The following is a 19,909-nucleotide window of genomic DNA, read 5'->3' as shown; positions in this document are numbered from 1 at the left end:
GGTCACTGAAGTGCTGAAGTCTTCCTTGCTAAATGCAGCTGGGCACTGGCATTGGCCTGCAGGAGCGGTTAACACCTTAAGAATGTTGAGGGGCGGCCAATTCAAAAATACAAATGGGAAGGAAGGCACTGGAAGTTGCTTTATTATTACTAGAAGACTTGCAAACAAAGGACCTTTCTCTCTCGAAAGCTGTTAAAAATATGGAACGCTTCACGAATTTGCGTGTCATCCTTGCGCAGGGGCCATGCTAATCTTCTCTGTATCGTTCCAATTTTAGTATATGTGCCGCCGAAGCAAGCACACTTCATGGGTGAGCCTTCAATGTATATACACTCCCTGAATCTGCAGTCTTCAGACGTAGGGTGGCCTGAAAGCGCTGATTGGATGGTCCAGTAAGCATTCAATTCTGAGACACATGGCAATAAGGCATGAGGCCTAACAATCCACTTCTATTCCCTATATTTGTGGTCCAAATCTTCACACATTGTAAGCATCTTCATTACGCCAGGTTGCAAAGGCTCATGGTCCAGACTACAGGCAAAGAGCATTGTGACATCACACTTCCTGGGGAACGTTGATGGAAAAGGTGAGTCAGCTGCACAGTAGGCTAGGTGATGGCTTGTGGGAGTGGGATGGTGTTGTGGTGGGTTCCAGGGCAGAGAGAGCATATGAAAAGGTGTCTTAATTTTCACCTGTATTTGAATAATAAACGCTTTAGTGTTGTACTGGCCTGCTTACTAAGGAATCCTCAGGCTCAGCCCCTTACAGCTCTGGAAACGATGATGTTGAACCAGACTCTGTAAGAAACTAATGCTTATTCAAAATGTTTCTTTGCTGCTGGGTCTGCTTGGTCTAGCACTTGTGTCCTTTTCTCTCCTAGGGTCCTTGGTGTAAGTTACGAAAACCTGACAGAATGTAATTTCAGGGGGGCAGGTAAGTTCACTTGCAGCTTCAGTGTGCGTTGTAAATGTGGTTACATATTGTGATAGAATGACGTTTTAAAACACAGACACACACACACGCGAGGGCGCGCATTCTCTAGCACTCTCTGAAGGAGAAGGGGGAAAGTGCTCTTATATGGGGCCAGTGGCGCAATGGATAACGCTTCTGACTATGGATCAGAAGATTGTAGGTTCGACTCCTATCTGGCTCGGAAGGGTTGCCGGTCCCTTTTTTCAGGTAATTACACTTGAGTTCTTAATTATCTCAGTCTTCTTGTAGGATTAACATTCCGGTGCGGGATGTATCCAACAATCGTTCCGTGGTAAGGAGGCTGTGATAGCAACTGTGAATAGTCGAAAGTTTAATGATTGTCCTGGATTCTATGAGCCTGACCTTTGAATGTTTCCCAAGCCTAAGCTTTTTGAACAAGGGAGGAAAACTTCACAACATTTGTTTTCTGGAGTGAAAATAGTTTTACTTCAAGGGTCAAGATGCGGGTCGCAGGGGTCTAAAAAATTGGTTGTGCAGGATTTTTAGGAACAACTGTTCAAGACACCCACCTTTTAGAACTCTCTTGAAAATTATAGAAAGAAGCCCCATGTGAAAAGGCTCCTGGTGAAAGAGATAACATGCCTTCTTTTGGATCTGAAGACTGCAGGTTTGAACCCTATGTAGACCTTGCACTTTTTCATCTATTGTGATTTTTTAATCAGTAGGCTGCAGTTTAATGCTCATCAGTAATACTACTCTTGGGCACAGGCAGATGTCATTCGATTGATGGCAGCCTCAATAACAAAGCAGGGGACGGCGGGCACACAATTATATGCACAATGAGGCAATGTCTTTGATTTGGTGGAAGAGAATTAGAATGCCTAGGTAGGGGGCGAAAAGTTACACTGCCTATGATGGCAAACATTCTTAAAAAGAGCCTGCTTGCAGATGAAAGGAACATTTACCTCCAAAGATTCAATATAGTAAACAGCTCTCAAGGAAATACTACTGATTGGTGGAAGAGAAAGATTGTGGAGCAACTACTCCCCGAACCATAGGCATTTCTGAGAGAAATGGGGGGAATGATTTCAAATGTTGCCCAGACGTGGGTCTTGAAAAGTCCATCATAACCCCCCAGTAAAACTGAATTTTGAAACAGCCAAGCGTTCACCCTCAAGGGGTGCGCGGGTCTGGGATTTCAACAGGGGTCCTTGATCCTTCAAACAAGGTATAAAGGTTGTTAACACAGATGTGTGCCAGAGTGTGTAGTGTGTTTGAGTTAGCACTTGATAGATGGCCCTTTTAATTTTGTGAGAATCATAATGCACTGAGCCAGTTCCTTGTTATCCATGGGCCAACACCTGACACACCCAGATGGAACCCAAGGCGGGGAGAGAGGTGGATTAGAGCAGCTTCAAGAGCATTGTGCTCTTTCTGCCTTCTGCCCCTCTCATCCCCGATCGGCCACGATCGGCCAAAACCTCTCTAAAAGGGTGCAGGGTGAACATTTCTTGGACCTCAGAAACTGAGGGAGGCCGGCCCAATGGGTCCTCAATGGACCGATAGAACCCAGTGCCTCACCTGGCCTGGTATTTCCAGCTTCACAAAGCAATCTGGTGGCAAGGCTTACTTTAGCAGTCCTGCTGAAAAGGGGGTCCCCATATGGCCCAGAGGCCCTCATTTGCATAGGCCCTGCCCTTCTCTCTGCTCTGCCCAGCTTCCCACAAAGCAATGCGTCACTGGCAACAGTATAGAGTTGGGGGACGGGGTAAAGGATAATGACAGGGAGGCTGGAAAATAGAAAGAAAGGTCACTGAAGTGCTGAAGTCTTCCTTGCTAAATGCAGCTGGGCACTGGCATTGGCCTGCAGGAGCGGTTAACACCTTAAGAATGTTGAGGGGCGGCCAATTCAAAAATACAAATGGGAAGGAAGGCACTGGAAGTTGCTTTATTATTACTAGAAGACTTGCAAACAAAGGACCTTTCTCTCTCGAAAGCTGTTAAAAATATGGAACGCTTCACGAATTTGCGTGTCATCCTTGCGCAGGGGCCATGCTAATCTTCTCTGTATCGTTCCAATTTTAGTATATGTGCCGCCGAAGCAAGCACACTTCATGGGTGAGCCTTCAATGTATATACACTCCCTGAATCTGCAGTCTTCAGACGTAGGGTGGCCTGAAAGCGCTGATTGGATGGTCCAGTAAGCATTCAATTCTGAGACACATGGCAATAAGGCATGAGGCCTAACAATCCACTTCTATTCCCTATATTTGTGGTCCAAATCTTCACACATTGTAAGCATCTTCATTACGCCAGGTTGCAAAGGCTCATGGTCCAGACTACAGGCAAAGAGCATTGTGACATCACACTTCCTGGGGAACGTTGATGGAAAAGGTGAGTCAGCTGCACAGTAGGCTAGGTGATGGCTTGTGGGAGTGGGATGGTGTTGTGGTGGGTTCCAGGGCAGAGAGAGCATATGAAAAGGTGTCTTAATTTTCACCTGTATTTGAATAATAAACGCTTTAGTGTTGTACTGGCCTGCTTACTAAGGAATCCTCAGGCTCAGCCCCTTACAGCTCTGGAAACGATGATGTTGAACCAGACTCTGTAAGAAACTAATGCTTATTCAAAATGTTTCTTTGCTGCTGGGTCTGCTTGGTCTGGCACTTGTGTCCTTTTCTCTCCTAGGGTCCTTGGTGTAACTTACGAAAACCTGACAGAACGTAATTTCAGGGGGGCAGGTAAGTTCACTTGCAGCTTCAGTGTGCGTTGTAAATGTGGTTACATATTGTGATAGAATGACGTTTTAAAACACAGACACACACACACGCGAGGGCGCGCATTCTCTAGCACTCTCTGAAGGAGAAGGGGGAAAGTGCTCTTATATGGGGCCAGTGGCGCAATGGATAACGCTTCTGACTATGGATCAGAAAATTGTAGGTTCGACTCCTATCTGGCTCGGAAGGGTTGCCGGTCCCTTTTTTCATGTAATTACACTTGAGTTCTTAATTATCTCAGTCTTCTTGTAGGATTAACATTCCGGTGCGGGATGTATCCAACAATCGTTCTGTGGTAAGGAGGCTGTGATAGCAACTGTGGCTAGTAGAAAGTTTAATGATTGTCCTGGATTCTATGAGCCTGACCTTTGAATGTTTCCCAAGCCTAAGCTTTTTGAACAAGGGAGGAAAACTTCACAACATTTGTTTTCTGGAGTGAAAATAGTTTTACTTCAAGGGTCAAGATGCGGGTCGCAGGGGTCTAAAAAATTGGTTGTGCAGGATTTTTAGGAACAACTGTTCAAGACACCCACCTTTTAGAACTCTCTTGAAAATTATAGAAATAAGCCCCATGTGAAAAGGCTCCTGGTGAAAGAGATAACATGCCTTCTTTTGGATCTGAAGACTGCAGGTTTGAACCCTATGTAGACCTTGCACTTTTTCATCTATTGTGATTTTTTAATCAGTAGGCTGCAGTTTAATGCTCATCAGTAATACTACTCTTGGGCACAGGCAGATGTCATTCGATTGATGGCAGCCTCAATAACAAAGCAGGGGACGGCGGGCACACAATTATATGCACAATGAGGCAATGTCTTTGATTTGGTGGAAGAGAATTAGAATGCCTAGGTAGGGGGCGAAAAGTTACACTGCCTATGATGGCAAACATTCTTAAAAAGAGCCTGCTTGCAGATGAAAGGAACATTTACCTCCAAAGATTCAATATAGTAAACAGCTCTCAAGGAAATACTACTGATTGGTGGAAGTGAAAGATTGTGGAGCAACTACTCCCCGAACCATAGGCATTTCTGAGAGAAATGGGGGGAATGATTTCAAATGTTGCCCAGACGTGGGTCTTGAAAAGTCCATCATAACCCCCCAGTAAAACTGAATTTTGAAACAGCCAAGCGTTCACCCTCAAGGGGTGCGCGGGTCTGGGATTTCAACAGGGGTCCTTGATCCTTCAAACAAGGTATAAAGGTTGTTAACACAGATGTGTGCCAGAGTGTGTAGTGTGTTTGAGTTAGCACTTGATAGATGGCCCTTTTAATTTTATGAGAATCATAATGCACTGAGCCAGTTCCTTGTTATCCATGGGCCAACACCTGACACACCCAGATGGAACCCAAGGCGGGGAGAGAGGTGGATTAGAGCAGCTTCAAGAGCATTGTGCTCTTTCTGCCTTCTGCCCCTCTCATCCCCGATCGGCCACGATCGGCCAAAACCTCTCTAAAAGGGTGCAGGGTGAACATTTCTTGGACCTCAGAAACTGAGGGAGGCCGGCCCAATGGGTCCTCAATGGACCGATAGAACCCAGTGCCTCACCTGGCCTGGTATTTCCAGCTTCACCAAGCAATCTGGTGGCAAGGCTTACTTTAGCAGTCCTGCTGAAAAGGGGGTCCCCATATGGCCCAGAGGCCCTCATTTGCATAGGCCCTGCCCTTCTCTCTGCTCTGCCCAGCTTCCCACAAAGCAATGCGTCACTGGCAACAGTATAGAGTTGGGGGACGGGGTAAAGGATAATGACAGGGAGGCTGGAAAATAGAAAGAAAGGTCACTGAAGTGCTGAAGTCTTCCTTGCTAAATGCAGCTGGGCACTGGCATTGGCCTGCAGGAGCGGTTAACACCTTAAGAATGTTGAGGGGCGGCCAATTCAAAAATACAAATGGGAAGGAAGGCACTGGAAGTTGCTTTATTATTACTAGAAGACTTGCAAACAAAGGACCTTTCTCTCTCGAAAGCTGTTAAAAATATGGAACGCTTCACGAATTTGCGTGTCATCCTTGCGCAGGGGCCATGCTAATCTTCTCTGTATCGTTCCAATTTTAGTATATGTGCCGCCGAAGCAAGCACACTTCATGGGTGAGCCTTCAATGTATATACACTCCCTGAATCTGCAGTCTTCAGACGTAGGGTGGCCTGAAAGCGCTGATTGGATGGTCCAGTAAGCATTCAATTCTGAGACACATGGCAATAAGGCATGAGGCCTAACAATCCACTTCTATTCCCTATATTTGTGGTCCAAATCTTCACACATTGTAAGCATCTTCATTACGCCAGGTTGCAAAGGCTCATGGTCCAGACTACAGGCAAAGAGCATTGTGACATCACACTTCCTGGGGAACGTTGATGGAAAAGGTGAGTCAGCTGCACAGTAGGCTAGGTGATGGCTTGTGGGAGTGGGATGGTGTTGTGGTGGGTTCCAGGGCAGAGAGAGCATATGAAAAGGTGTCTTAATTTTCACCTGTATTTGAATAATAAACGCTTTAGTGTTGTACTGGCCTGCTTACTAAGGAATCCTCAGGCTCAGCCCCTTACAGCTCTGGAAACGATGATGTTGAACCAGACTCTGTAAGAAACTAATGCTTATTCAAAATGTTTCTTTGCTGCTGGGTCTGCTTGGTCTAGCACTTGTGTCCTTTTCTCTCCTAGGGTCCTTGGTGTAAGTTACGAAAACCTGACAGAATGTAATTTCAGGGGGGCAGGTAAGTTCACTTGCAGCTTCAGTGTGCGTTGTAAATGTGGTTACATATTGTGATAGAATGACGTTTTAAAACACAGACACACACACACGCGAGGGCGCGCATTCTCTAGCACTCTCTGAAGGAGAAGGGGGAAAGTGCTCTTATATGGGGCCAGTGGCGCAATGGATAACGCTTCTGACTATGGATCAGAAGATTGTAGGTTCGACTCCTATCTGGCTCGGAAGGGTTGCCGGTCCCTTTTTTCAGGTAATTACACTTGAGTTCTTAATTATCTCAGTCTTCTTGTAGGATTAACATTCCGGTGCGGGATGTATCCAACAATCGTTCCGTGGTAAGGAGGCTGTGATAGCAACTGTGAATAGTCGAAAGTTTAATGATTGTCCTGGATTCTATGAGCCTGACCTTTGAATGTTTCCCAAGCCTAAGCTTTTTGAACAAGGGAGGAAAACTTCACAACATTTGTTTTCTGGAGTGAAAATAGTTTTACTTCAAGGGTCAAGATGCGGGTCGCAGGGGTCTAAAAAATTGGTTGTGCAGGATTTTTAGGAACAACTGTTCAAGACACCCACCTTTTAGAACTCTCTTGAAAATTATAGAAAGAAGCCCCATGTGAAAAGGCTCCTGGTGAAAGAGATAACATGCCTTCTTTTGGATCTGAAGACTGCAGGTTTGAACCCTATGTAGACCTTGCACTTTTTCATCTATTGTGATTTTTTAATCAGTAGGCTGCAGTTTAATGCTCATCAGTAATACTACTCTTGGGCACAGGCAGATGTCATTCGATTGATGGCAGCCTCAATAACAAAGCAGGGGACGGCGGGCACACAATTATATGCACAATGAGGCAATGTCTTTGATTTGGTGGAAGAGAATTAGAATGCCTAGGTAGGGGGCGAAAAGTTACACTGCCTATGATGGCAAACATTCTTAAAAAGAGCCTGCTTGCAGATGAAAGGAACATTTACCTCCAAAGATTCAATATAGTAAACAGCTCTCAAGGAAATACTACTGATTGGTGGAAGAGAAAGATTGTGGAGCAACTACTCCCCGAACCATAGGCATTTCTGAGAGAAATGGGGGGAATGATTTCAAATGTTGCCCAGACGTGGGTCTTGAAAAGTCCATCATAACCCCCCAGTAAAACTGAATTTTGAAACAGCCAAGCGTTCACCCTCAAGGGGTGCGCGGGTCTGGGATTTCAACAGGGGTCCTTGATCCTTCAAACAAGGTATAAAGGTTGTTAACACAGATGTGTGCCAGAGTGTGTAGTGTGTTTGAGTTAGCACTTGATAGATGGCCCTTTTAATTTTGTGAGAATCATAATGCACTGAGCCAGTTCCTTGTTATCCATGGGCCAACACCTGACACACCCAGATGGAACCCAAGGCGGGGAGAGAGGTGGATTAGAGCAGCTTCAAGAGCATTGTGCTGTTTCTGCCTTCTGCCCCTCTCATCCCCGATCGGCCACGATCGGCCAAAACCTCTCTAAAAGGGTGCAGGGTGAACATTTCTTGGACCTCAGAAACTGAGGGAGGCCGGCCCAATGGGTCCTCAATGGACCGATAGAACCCAGTGCCTCACCTGGCCTGGTATTTCCAGCTTCACCAAGCAATCTGGTGGCAAGGCTTACTTTAGCAGTCCTGCTGAAAAGGGGGTCCCCATATGGCCCAGAGGCCCTCATTTGCATAGGCCCTGCCCTTCTCTCTGCTCTGCCCAGCTTCCCACAAAGCAATGCGTCACTGGCAACAGTATAGAGTTGGGGGACGGGGTAAAGGATAATGACAGGGAGGCTGGAAAATAGAAAGAAAGGTCACTGAAGTGCTGAAGTCTTCCTTGCTAAATGCAGCTGGGCACTGGCATTGGCCTGCAGGAGCGGTTAACACCTTAAGAATGTTGAGGGGCGGCCAATTCAAAAATACAAATGGGAAGGAAGGCACTGGAAGTTGCTTTATTATTACTAGAAGACTTGCAAACAAAGGACCTTTCTCTCTCGAAAGCTGTTAAAAATATGGAACGCTTCACGAATTTGCGTGTCATCCTTGCGCAGGGGCCATGCTAATCTTCTCTGTATCGTTCCAATTTTAGTATATGTGCCGCCGAAGCAAGCACACTTCATGGGTGAGCCTTCAATGTATATACACTCCCTGAATCTGCAGTCTTCAGACGTAGGGTGGCCTGAAAGCGCTGATTGGATGGTCCAGTAAGCATTCAATTCTGAGACACATGGCAATAAGGCATGAGGCCTAACAATCCACTTCTATTCCCTATATTTGTGGTCCAAATCTTCACACATTGTAAGCATCTTCATTACGCCAGGTTGCAAAGGCTCATGGTCCAGACTACAGGCAAAGAGCATTGTGACATCACACTTCCTGGGGAACGTTGATGGAAAAGGTGAGTCAGCTGCACAGTAGGCTAGGTGATGGCTTGTGGGAGTGGGATGGTGTTGTGGTGGGTTCCAGGGCAGAGAGAGCATATGAAAAGGTGTCTTAATTTTCACCTGTATTTGAATAATAAACGCTTTAGTGTTGTACTGGCCTGCTTACTAAGGAATCCTCAGGCTCAGCCCCTTACAGCTCTGGAAACGATGATGTTGAACCAGACTCTGTAAGAAACTAATGCTTATTCAAAATGTTTCTTTGCTGCTGGGTCTGCTTGGTCTAGCACTTGTGTCCTTTTCTCTCCTAGGGTCCTTGGTGTAAGTTACGAAAACCTGACAGAATGTAATTTCAGGGGGGCAGGTAAGTTCACTTGCAGCTTCAGTGTGCGTTGTAAATGTGGTTACATATTGTGATAGAATGACGTTTTAAAACACAGACACACACACACGCGAGGGCGCGCATTCTCTAGCACTCTCTGAAGGAGAAGGGGGAAAGTGCTCTTATATGGGGCCAGTGGCGCAATGGATAACGCTTCTGACTATGGATCAGAAGATTGTAGGTTCGACTCCTATCTGGCTCGGAAGGGTTGCCGGTCCCTTTTTTCAGGTAATTACACTTGAGTTCTTAATTATCTCAGTCTTCTTGTAGGATTAACATTCCGGTGCGGGATGTATCCAACAATCGTTCCGTGGTAAGGAGGCTGTGATAGCAACTGTGAATAGTCGAAAGTTTAATGATTGTCCTGGATTCTATGAGCCTGACCTTTGAATGTTTCCCAAGCCTAAGCTTTTTGAACAAGGGAGGAAAACTTCACAACATTTGTTTTCTGGAGTGAAAATAGTTTTACTTCAAGGGTCAAGATGCGGGTCGCAGGGGTCTAAAAAATTGGTTGTGCAGGATTTTTAGGAACAACTGTTCAAGACACCCACCTTTTAGAACTCTCTTGAAAATTATAGAAAGAAGCCCCATGTGAAAAGGCTCCTGGTGAAAGAGATAACATGCCTTCTTTTGGATCTGAAGACTGCAGGTTTGAACCCTATGTAGACCTTGCACTTTTTCATCTATTGTGATTTTTTAATCAGTAGGCTGCAGTTTAATGCTCATCAGTAATACTACTCTTGGGCACAGGCAGATGTCATTCGATTGATGGCAGCCTCAATAACAAAGCAGGGGACGGCGGGCACACAATTATATGCACAATGAGGCAATGTCTTTGATTTGGTGGAAGAGAATTAGAATGCCTAGGTAGGGGGCGAAAAGTTACACTGCCTATGATGGCAAACATTCTTAAAAAGAGCCTGCTTGCAGATGAAAGGAACATTTACCTCCAAAGATTCAATATAGTAAACAGCTCTCAAGGAAATACTACTGATTGGAGGAAGAGAAAGATTGTGGAGCAACTACTCCCCGAACCATAGGCATTTCTGAGAGAAATGGGGGGAATGATTTCAAATGTTGCCCAGACGTGGGTCTTGAAAAGTCCATCATAACCCCCCAGTAAAACTGAATTTTGAAACAGCCAAGCGTTCACCCTCAAGGGGTGCGCGGGTCTGGGATTTCAACAGGGGTCCTTGATCCTTCAAACAAGGTATAAAGGTTGTTAACACAGATGTGTGCCAGAGTGTGTAGTGTGTTTGAGTTAGCACTTGATAGATGGCCCTTTTAATTTTGTGAGAATCATAATGCACTGAGCCAGTTCCTTGTTATCCATGGGCCAACACCTGACACACCCAGATGGAACCCAAGGCGGGGAGAGAGGTGGATTAGGGCAGCTTCAAGAGCATTGTGCTGTTTCTGCCTTCTGCCCCTCTCATCCCCGATCGGCCACGATCGGCCAAAACCTCTCTAAAAGGGTGCAGGGTGAACATTTCTTGGACCTCAGAAACTGAGGGAGGCCGGCCCAATGGGTCCTCAATGGACCGATAGAACCCAGTGCCTCACCTGGCCTGGTATTTCCAGCTTCACAAAGCAATCTGGTGGCAAGGCTTACTTTAGCAGTCCTGCTGAAAAGGGGGTCCCCATATGGCCCAGAGGCCCTCATTTGCATAGGCCCTGCCCTTCTCTCTGCTCTGCCCAGCTTCCCACAAAGCAATGCGTCACTGGCAACAGTATAGAGTTGGGGGACGGGGTAAAGGATAATGACAGGGAGGCTGGAAAATAGAAAGAAAGGTCACTGAAGTGCTGAAGTCTTCCTTGCTAAATGCAGCTGGGCACTGGCATTGGCCTGCAGGAGCGGTTAACACCTTAAGAATGTTGAGGGGCGGCCAATTCAAAAATACAAATGGGAAGGAAGGCACTGGAAGTTGCTTTATTATTACTAGAAGACTTGCAAACAAAGGACCTTTCTCTCTCGAAAGCTGTTAAAAATATGGAACGCTTCACGAATTTGCGTGTCATCCTTGCGCAGGGGCCATGCTAATCTTCTCTGTATCGTTCCAATTTTAGTATATGTACCGCCGAAGCAAGCACACTTCATGGGTGAGCCTTCAATGTATATACACTCCCTGAATCTGCAGTCTTCAGACGTAGGGTGGCCTGAAAGCGCTGATTGGATGGTCCAGTAAGCATTCAATTCTGAGACACATGGCAATAAGGCATGAGGCCTAACAATCCACTTCTATTCCCTATATTTGTGGTCCAAATCTTCACACATTGTAAGCATCTTCATTACGCCAGGTTGCAAAGGCTCATGGTCCAGACTACAGGCAAAGAGCATTGTGACATCACACTTCCTGGGGAACGTTGATGGAAAAGGTGAGTCAGCTGCACAGTAGGCTAGGTGATGGCTTGTGGGAGTGGGATGGTGTTGTGGTGGGTTCCAGGGCAGAGAGAGCATATGAAAAGGTGTCTTAATTTTCACCTGTATTTGAATAATAAACGCTTTAGTGTTGTACTGGCCTGCTTACTAAGGAATCCTCAGGCTCAGCCCCTTACAGCTCTGGAAACGATGATGTTGAACCAGACTCTGTAAGAAACTAATGCTTATTCAAAATGTTTCTTTGCTGCTGGGTCTGCTTGGTCTAGCACTTGTGTCCTTTTCTCTCCTAGGGTCCTTGGTGTAAGTTACGAAAACCTGACAGAATGTAATTTCAGGGGGGCAGGTAAGTTCACTTGCAGCTTCAGTGTGCGTTGTAAATGTGGTTACATATTGTGATAGAATGACGTTTTAAAACACAGACACACACACACGCGAGGGCGCGCATTCTCTAGCACTCTCTGAAGGAGAAGGGGGAAAGTGCTCTTATATGGGGCCAGTGGCGCAATGGATAACGCTTCTGACTATGGATCAGAAGATTGTAGGTTCGACTCCTATCTGGCTCGGAAGGGTTGCCGGTCCCTTTTTTCAGGTAATTACACTTGAGTTCTTAATTATCTCAGTCTTCTTGTAGGATTAACATTCCGGTGCGGGATGTATCCAACAATCGTTCCGTGGTAAGGAGGCTGTGATAGCAACTGTGAATAGTCGAAAGTTTAATGATTGTCCTGGATTCTATGAGCCTGACCTTTGAATGTTTCCCAAGCCTAAGCTTTTTGAACAAGGGAGGAAAACTTCACAACATTTGTTTTCTGGAGTGAAAATAGTTTTACTTCAAGGGTCAAGATGCGGGTCGCAGGGGTCTAAAAAATTGGTTGTGCAGGATTTTTAGGAACAACTGTTCAAGACACCCACCTTTTAGAACTCTCTTGAAAATTATAGAAAGAAGCCCCATGTGAAAAGGCTCCTGGTGAAAGAGATAACATGCCTTCTTTTGGATCTGAAGACTGCAGGTTTGAACCCTATGTAGACCTTGCACTTTTTCATCTATTGTGATTTTTTAATCAGTAGGCTGCAGTTTAATGCTCATCAGTAATACTACTCTTGGGCACAGGCAGATGTCATTCGATTGATGGCAGCCTCAATAACAAAGCAGGGGACGGCGGGCACACAATTATATGCACAATGAGGCAATGTCTTTGATTTGGTGGAAGAGAATTAGAATGCCTAGGTAGGGGGCGAAAAGTTACACTGCCTATGATGGCAAACATTCTTAAAAAGAGCCTGCTTGCAGATGAAAGGAACATTTACCTCCAAAGATTCAATATAGTAAACAGCTCTCAAGGAAATACTACTGATTGGTGGAAGTGAAAGATTGTGGAGCAACTACTCCCCGAACCATAGGCATTTCTGAGAGAAATGGGGGGAATGATTTCAAATGTTGCCCAGACGTGGGTCTTGAAAAGTCCATCATAACCCCCCAGTAAAACTGAATTTTGAAACAGCCAAGCGTTCACCCTCAAGGGGTGCGCGGGTCTGGGATTTCAACAGGGGTCCTTGATCCTTCAAACAAGGTATAAAGGTTGTTAACACAGATGTGTGCCAGAGTGTGTAGTGTGTTTGAGTTAGCACTTGATAGATGGCCCTTTTAATTTTATGAGAATCATAATGCACTGAGCCAGTTCCTTGTTATCCATGGGCCAACACCTGACACACCCAGATGGAACCCAAGGCGGGGAGAGAGGTGGATTAGAGCAGCTTCAAGAGCATTGTGCTCTTTCTGCCTTCTGCCCCTCTCATCCCTGATCGGCCACGATCGGCCAAAACCTCTCTAAAAGGGTGCAGGGTGAACATTTCTTGGACCTCAGAAACTGAGGGAGGCCGGCCCAATGGGTCCTCAATGGACCGATAGAACCCAGTGCCTCACCTGGCCTGGTATTTCCAGCTTCACCAAGCAATCTGGTGGCAAGGCTTACTTTAGCAGTCCTGCTGAAAAGGGGGTCCCCATATGGCCCAGAGGCCCTCATTTGCATAGGCCCTGCCCTTCTCTCTGCTCTGCCCAGCTTCCCACAAAGCAATGCGTCACTGGCAACAGTATAGAGTTGGGGGACGGGGTAAAGGATAATGACAGGGAGGCTGGAAAATAGAAAGAAAGGTCACTGAAGTGCTGAAGTCTTCCTTGCTAAATGCAGCTGGGCACTGGCATTGGCCTGCAGGAGCGGTTAACACCTTAAGAATGTTGAGGGGCGGCCAATTCAAAAATACAAATGGGAAGGAAGGCACTGGAAGTTGCTTTATTATTACTAGAAGACTTGCAAACAAAGGACCTTTCTCTCTCGAAAGCTGTTAAAAATATGGAACGCTTCACGAATTTGCGTGTCATCCTTGCGCAGGGGCCATGCTAATCTTCTCTGTATCGTTCCAATTTTAGTATATGTGCCGCCGAAGCAAGCACACTTCATGGGTGAGCCTTCAATGTATATACACTCCCTGAATCTGCAGTCTTCAGACGTAGGGTGGCCTGAAAGCGCTGATTGGATGGTCCAGTAAGCATTCAATTCTGAGACACATGGCAATAAGGCATGAGGCCTAACAATCCACTTCTATTCCCTATATTTGTGGTCCAAATCTTCACACATTGTAAGCATCTTCATTACGCCAGGTTGCAAAGGCTCATGGTCCAGACTACAGGCAAAGAGCATTGTGACATCACACTTCCTGGGGAACGTTGATGGAAAAGGTGAGTCAGCTGCACAGTAGGCTAGGTGATGGCTTGTGGGAGTGGGATGGTGTTGTGGTGGGTTCCAGGGCAGAGAGAGCATATGAAAAGGTGTCTTAATTTTCACCTGTATTTGAATAATAAACGCTTTAGTGTTGTACTGGCCTGCTTACTAAGGAATCCTCAGGCTCAGCCCCTTACAGCTCTGGAAACGATGATGTTGAACCAGACTCTGTAAGAAACTAATGCTTATTCAAAATGTTTCTTTGCTGCTGGGTCTGCTTGGTCTAGCACTTGTGTCCTTTTCTCTCCTAGGGTCCTTGGTGTAAGTTACGAAAACCTGACAGAATGTAATTTCAGGGGGGCAGGTAAGTTCACTTGCAGCTTCAGTGTGCGTTGTAAATGTGGTTACATATTGTGATAGAATGACGTTTTAAAACACAGACACACACACACGCGAGGGCGCGCATTCTCTAGCACTCTCTGAAGGAGAAGGGGGAAAGTGCTCTTATATGGGGCCAGTGGCGCAATGGATAACGCTTCTGACTATGGATCAGAAGATTGTAGGTTCGACTCCTATCTGGCTCGGAAGGGTTGCCGGTCCCTTTTTTCAGGTAATTACACTTGAGTTCTTAATTATCTCAGTCTTCTTGTAGGATTAACATTCCGGTGCGGGATGTATCCAACAATCGTTCCGTGGTAAGGAGGCTGTGATAGCAACTGTGAATAGTCGAAAGTTTAATGATTGTCCTGGATTCTATGAGCCTGACCTTTGAATGTTTCCCAAGCCTAAGCTTTTTGAACAAGGGAGGAAAACTTCACAACATTTGTTTTCTGGAGTGAAAATAGTTTTACTTCAAGGGTCAAGATGCGGGTCGCAGGGGTCTAAAAAATTGGTTGTGCAGGATTTTTAGGAACAACTGTTCAAGACACCCACCTTTTAGAACTCTCTTGAAAATTATAGAAAGAAGCCCCATGTGAAAAGGCTCCTGGTGAAAGAGATAACATGCCTTCTTTTGGATCTGAAGACTGCAGGTTTGAACCCTATGTAGACCTTGCACTTTTTCATCTATTGTGATTTTTTAATCAGTAGGCTGCAGTTTAATGCTCATCAGTAATACTACTCTTGGGCACAGGCAGATGTCATTCGATTGATGGCAGCCTCAATAACAAAGCAGGGGACGGCGGGCACACAATTATATGCACAATGAGGCAATGTCTTTGATTTGGTGGAAGAGAATTAGAATGCCTAGGTAGGGGGCGAAAAGTTACACTGCCTATGATGGCAAACATTCTTAAAAAGAGCCTGCTTGCAGATGAAAGGAACATTTACCTCCAAAGATTCAATATAGTAAACAGCTCTCAAGGAAATACTACTGATTGGTGGAAGAGAAAGATTGTGGAGCAACTACTCCCCGAACCATAGGCATTTCTGAGAGAAATGGGGGGAATGATTTCAAATGTTGCCCAGACGTGGGTCTTGAAAAGTCCATCATAACCCCCCAGTAAAACTGAATTTTGAAACAGCCAAGCGTTCACCCTCAAGGGGTGCGCGGGTCTGGGATTTCAACAGGGGTCCTTGATCCTTCAAACAAGGTATAAAGGTTGTTAACACAGATGTGTGCCAGAGTGTGTAGTGTGTTTGAGTTAGCACTTGATAGATGGCCCTTTTAATTTTGTGAGAATCATAATGCACTGAGCCAGTTCCTTGTTATCCATGGGCCAACACCTGACACACCCAGATGGAACCCAAGGCGGGGAGAGAGGTGGATTAGAGCAGCTTCAAGAGCATTGTGCTCTTTCTGCCTTCTGCCCCTCTCATCCCCGATCGGCCACGATCGGCCAAAACCTCTCTAAAAGGGTGCAGGGTGAACATTTCTTGGACCTCAGAAACTGAGGGAGGCCGGCCCAATGGGTCCTCAATGGACCGATAGAACCCAGTGCCTCACCTGGCCTGGTATTTCCAGCTTCACAAAGCAATCTGGTGGCAAGGCTTACTTTAGCAGTCCTGCTGAAAAGGGGGTCCCCATATGGCCCAGAGGCCCTCATTTGCATAGGCCCTGCCCTTCTCTCTGCTCTGCCCAGCTTCCCACAAAGCAATGCGTCACTGGCAACAGTATAGAGTTGGGGGACGGGGTAAAGGATAATGACAGGGAGGCTGGAAAATAGAAAGAAAGGTCACTGAAGTGCTGAAGTCTTCCTTGCTAAATGCAGCTGGGCACTGGCATTGGCCTGCAGGAGCGGTTAACACCTTAAGAATGTTGAGGGGCGGCCAATTCAAAAATACAAATGGGAAGGAAGGCACTGGAAGTTGCTTTATTATTACTAGAAGACTTGCAAACAAAGGACCTTTCTCTCTCGAAAGCTGTTAAAAATATGGAACGCTTCACGAATTTGCGTGTCATCCTTGCGCAGGGGCCATGCTAATCTTCTCTGTATCGTTCCAATTTTAGTATATGTGCCGCCGAAGCAAGCACACTTCATGGGTGAGCCTTCAATGTATATACACTCCCTGAATCTGCAGTCTTCAGACGTAGGGTGGCCTGAAAGCGCTGATTGGATGGTCCAGTAAGCATTCAATTCTGAGACACATGGCAATAAGGCATGAGGCCTAACAATCCACTTCTATTCCCTATATTTGTGGTCCAAATCTTCACACATTGTAAGCATCTTCATTACGCCAGGTTGCAAAGGCTCATGGTCCAGACTACAGGCAAAGAGCATTGTGACATCACACTTCCTGGGGAACGTTGATGGAAAAGGTGAGTCAGCTGCACAGTAGGCTAGGTGATGGCTTGTGGGAGTGGGATGGTGTTGTGGTGGGTTCCAGGGCAGAGAGAGCATATGAAAAGGTGTCTTAATTTTCACCTGTATTTGAATAATAAACGCTTTAGTGTTGTACTGGCCTGCTTACTAAGGAATCCTCAGGCTCAGCCCCTTACAGCTCTGGAAACGATGATGTTGAACCAGACTCTGTAAGAAACTAATGCTTATTCAAAATGTTTCTTTGCTGCTGGGTCTGCTTGGTCTGGCACTTGTGTCCTTTTCTCTCCTAGGGTCCTTGGTGTAACTTACGAAAACCTGACAGAACGTAATTTCAGGGGGGCAGGTAAGTTCACTTGCAGCTTCAGTGTGCGTTGTAAATGTGGTTACATATTGTGATAGAATGACGTTTTAAAACACAGACACACACACACGCGAGGGCGCGCATTCTCTAGCACTCTCTGAAGGAGAAGGGGGAAAGTGCTCTTATATGGGGCCAGTGGCGCAATGGATAACGCTTCTGACTATGGATCAGAAAATTGTAGGTTCGACTCCTATCTGGCTCGGAAGGGTTGCCGGTCCCTTTTTTCATGTAATTACACTTGAGTTCTTAATTATCTCAGTCTTCTTGTAGGATTAACATTCCGGTGCGGGATGTATCCAACAATCGTTCTGTGGTAAGGAGGCTGTGATAGCAACTGTGGCTAGTAGAAAGTTTAATGATTGTCCTGGATTCTATGAGCCTGACCTTTGAATGTTTCCCAAGCCTAAGCTTTTTGAACAAGGGAGGAAAACTTCACAACATTTGTTTTCTGGAGTGAAAATAGTTTTACTTCAAGGGTCAAGATGCGGGTCGCAGGGGTCTAAAAAATTGGTTGTGCAGGATTTTTAGGAACAACTGTTCAAGACACCCACCTTTTAGAACTCTCTTGAAAATTATAGAAATAAGCCCCATGTGAAAAGGCTCCTGGTGAAAGAGATAACATGCCTTCTTTTGGATCTGAAGACTGCAGGTTTGAACCCTATGTAGACCTTGCACTTTTTCATCTATTGTGATTTTTTAATCAGTAGGCTGCAGTTTAATGCTCATCAGTAATACTACTCTTGGGCACAGGCAGATGTCATTCGATTGATGGCAGCCTCAATAACAAAGCAGGGGACGGCGGGCACACAATTATATGCACAATGAGGCAATGTCTTTGATTTGGTGGAAGAGAATTAGAATGCCTAGGTAGGGGGCGAAAAGTTACACTGCCTATGATGGCAAACATTCTTAAAAAGAGCCTGCTTGCAGATGAAAGGAACATTTACCTCCAAAGATTCAATATAGTAAACAGCTCTCAAGGAAATACTACTGATTGGTGGAAGTGAAAGATTGTGGAGCAACTACTCCCCGAACCATAGGCATTTCTGAGAGAAATGGGGGGAATGATTTCAAATGTTGCCCAGACGTGGGTCTTGAAAAGTCCATCATAACCCCCCAGTAAAACTGAATTTTGAAACAGCCAAGCGTTCACCCTCAAGGGGTGCGCGGGTCTGGGATTTCAACAGGGGTCCTTGATCCTTCAAACAAGGTATAAAGGTTGTTAACACAGATGTGTGCCAGAGTGTGTAGTGTGTTTGAGTTAGCACTTGATAGATGGCCCTTTTAATTTTATGAGAATCATAATGCACTGAGCCAGTTCCTTGTTATCCATGGGCCAACACCTGACACACCCAGATGGAACCCAAGGCGGGGAGAGAGGTGGATTAGAGCAGCTTCAAGAGCATTGTGCTCTTTCTGCCTTCTGCCCCTCTCATCCCCGATCGGCCACGATCGGCCAAAACCTCTCTAAAAGGGTGCAGGGTGAACATTTCTTGGACCTCAGAAACTGAGGGAGGCCGGCCCAATGGGTCCTCAATGGACCGATAGAACCCAGTGCCTCACCTGGCCTGGTATTTCCAGCTTCACCAAGCAATCTGGTGGCAAGGCTTACTTTAGCAGTCCTGCTGAAAAGGGGGTCCCCATATGGCCCAGAGGCCCTCATTTGCATAGGCCCTGCCCTTCTCTCTGCTCTGCCCAGCTTCCCACAAAGCAATGCGTCACTGGCAACAGTATAGAGTTGGGGGACGGGGTAAAGGATAATGACAGGGAGGCTGGAAAATAGAAAGAAAGGTCACTGAAGTGCTGAAGTCTTCCTTGCTAAATGCAGCTGGGCACTGGCATTGGCCTGCAGGAGCGGTTAACACCTTAAGAATGTTGAGGGGCGGCCAATTCAAAAATACAAATGGGAAGGAAGGCACTGGAAGTTGCTTTATTATTACTAGAAGACTTGCAAACAAAGGACCTTTCTCTCTCGAAAGCTGTTAAAAATATGGAACGCTTCACGAATTTGCGTGTCATCCTTGCGCAGGGGCCATGCTAATCTTCTCTGTATCGTTCCAATTTTAGTATATGTGCCGCCGAAGCAAGCACACTTCATGGGTGAGCCTTCAATGTATATACACTCCCTGAATCTGCAGTCTTCAGACGTAGGGTGGCCTGAAAGCGCTGATTGGATGGTCCAGTAAGCATTCAATTCTGAGACACATGGCAATAAGGCATGAGGCCTAACAATCCACTTCTATTCCCTATATTTGTGGTCCAAATCTTCACACATTGTAAGCATCTTCATTACGCCAGGTTGCAAAGGCTCATGGTCCAGACTACAGGCAAAGAGCATTGTGACATCACACTTCCTGGGGAACGTTGATGGAAAAGGTGAGTCAGCTGCACAGTAGGCTAGGTGATGGCTTGTGGGAGTGGGATGGTGTTGTGGTGGGTTCCAGGGCAGAGAGAGCATATGAAAAGGTGTCTTAATTTTCACCTGTATTTGAATAATAAACGCTTTAGTGTT

The 19,909-nt window shown here is 45.9% G+C and overlaps 15 non-coding genes across 15 annotated transcripts; 7 read left to right on the top strand and 8 right to left on the bottom strand.

The window, feature by feature from the left end:
- Positions 1-194: 194 nt before the first annotated feature.
- LOC138297711 (U6 spliceosomal RNA) lies at positions 195-301 on the bottom strand. Its single transcript, XR_011204253.1, has one exon. It is a non-coding gene; the product is annotated as a U6 spliceosomal RNA (small nuclear RNA).
- Positions 302-1,080: 779 nt separating this feature from the next.
- Positions 1,081-1,153, top strand: TRNAH-AUG (transfer RNA histidin (anticodon AUG)). The gene has a single exon. It is a non-coding gene; the product is annotated as a tRNA-His (tRNA).
- Positions 1,154-2,935: 1,782 nt separating this feature from the next.
- Positions 2,936-3,042, bottom strand: LOC138297709 (U6 spliceosomal RNA). Its single transcript, XR_011204252.1, has one exon. It is a non-coding gene; the product is annotated as a U6 spliceosomal RNA (small nuclear RNA).
- Positions 3,043-3,821: 779 nt separating this feature from the next.
- TRNAH-AUG (transfer RNA histidin (anticodon AUG)) lies at positions 3,822-3,894 on the top strand. The gene has a single exon. It is a non-coding gene; the product is annotated as a tRNA-His (tRNA).
- Positions 3,895-5,676: 1,782 nt separating this feature from the next.
- Positions 5,677-5,783, bottom strand: LOC138297708 (U6 spliceosomal RNA). The gene has a single exon (XR_011204251.1). It is a non-coding gene; the product is annotated as a U6 spliceosomal RNA (small nuclear RNA).
- A 779-nt stretch (positions 5,784-6,562) lies between these two features.
- TRNAH-AUG (transfer RNA histidin (anticodon AUG)) lies at positions 6,563-6,635 on the top strand. Its single transcript has one exon. It is a non-coding gene; the product is annotated as a tRNA-His (tRNA).
- A 1,782-nt stretch (positions 6,636-8,417) lies between these two features.
- Positions 8,418-8,524, bottom strand: LOC138297707 (U6 spliceosomal RNA). The gene has a single exon (XR_011204250.1). It is a non-coding gene; the product is annotated as a U6 spliceosomal RNA (small nuclear RNA).
- Positions 8,525-9,303: 779 nt separating this feature from the next.
- On the top strand, positions 9,304-9,376 carry TRNAH-AUG (transfer RNA histidin (anticodon AUG)). Its single transcript has one exon. It is a non-coding gene; the product is annotated as a tRNA-His (tRNA).
- A 1,782-nt stretch (positions 9,377-11,158) lies between these two features.
- Positions 11,159-11,265, bottom strand: LOC138297916 (U6 spliceosomal RNA). The gene has a single exon (XR_011204453.1). It is a non-coding gene; the product is annotated as a U6 spliceosomal RNA (small nuclear RNA).
- A 779-nt stretch (positions 11,266-12,044) lies between these two features.
- On the top strand, positions 12,045-12,117 carry TRNAH-AUG (transfer RNA histidin (anticodon AUG)). Its single transcript has one exon. It is a non-coding gene; the product is annotated as a tRNA-His (tRNA).
- A 1,782-nt stretch (positions 12,118-13,899) lies between these two features.
- LOC138297706 (U6 spliceosomal RNA) lies at positions 13,900-14,006 on the bottom strand. Its single transcript, XR_011204249.1, has one exon. It is a non-coding gene; the product is annotated as a U6 spliceosomal RNA (small nuclear RNA).
- Positions 14,007-14,785: 779 nt separating this feature from the next.
- On the top strand, positions 14,786-14,858 carry TRNAH-AUG (transfer RNA histidin (anticodon AUG)). Its single transcript has one exon. It is a non-coding gene; the product is annotated as a tRNA-His (tRNA).
- Positions 14,859-16,640: 1,782 nt separating this feature from the next.
- Positions 16,641-16,747, bottom strand: LOC138297705 (U6 spliceosomal RNA). The gene has a single exon (XR_011204248.1). It is a non-coding gene; the product is annotated as a U6 spliceosomal RNA (small nuclear RNA).
- A 779-nt stretch (positions 16,748-17,526) lies between these two features.
- On the top strand, positions 17,527-17,599 carry TRNAH-AUG (transfer RNA histidin (anticodon AUG)). The gene has a single exon. It is a non-coding gene; the product is annotated as a tRNA-His (tRNA).
- A 1,782-nt stretch (positions 17,600-19,381) lies between these two features.
- Positions 19,382-19,488, bottom strand: LOC138297704 (U6 spliceosomal RNA). The gene has a single exon (XR_011204247.1). It is a non-coding gene; the product is annotated as a U6 spliceosomal RNA (small nuclear RNA).
- Between the last annotated feature and the right edge of the window lie 421 nt (positions 19,489-19,909).

This window comes from Pleurodeles waltl, chromosome 5, assembly GCF_031143425.1.
Source record: "Pleurodeles waltl isolate 20211129_DDA chromosome 5, aPleWal1.hap1.20221129, whole genome shotgun sequence".
In the NCBI taxonomy this organism is placed as follows: Eukaryota; Metazoa; Chordata; class Amphibia; order Caudata; family Salamandridae; genus Pleurodeles; species Pleurodeles waltl.
Note: the sequence above shows the minus strand (reverse complement) of the source record. Positions and strands in the feature narration are given on the sequence as shown.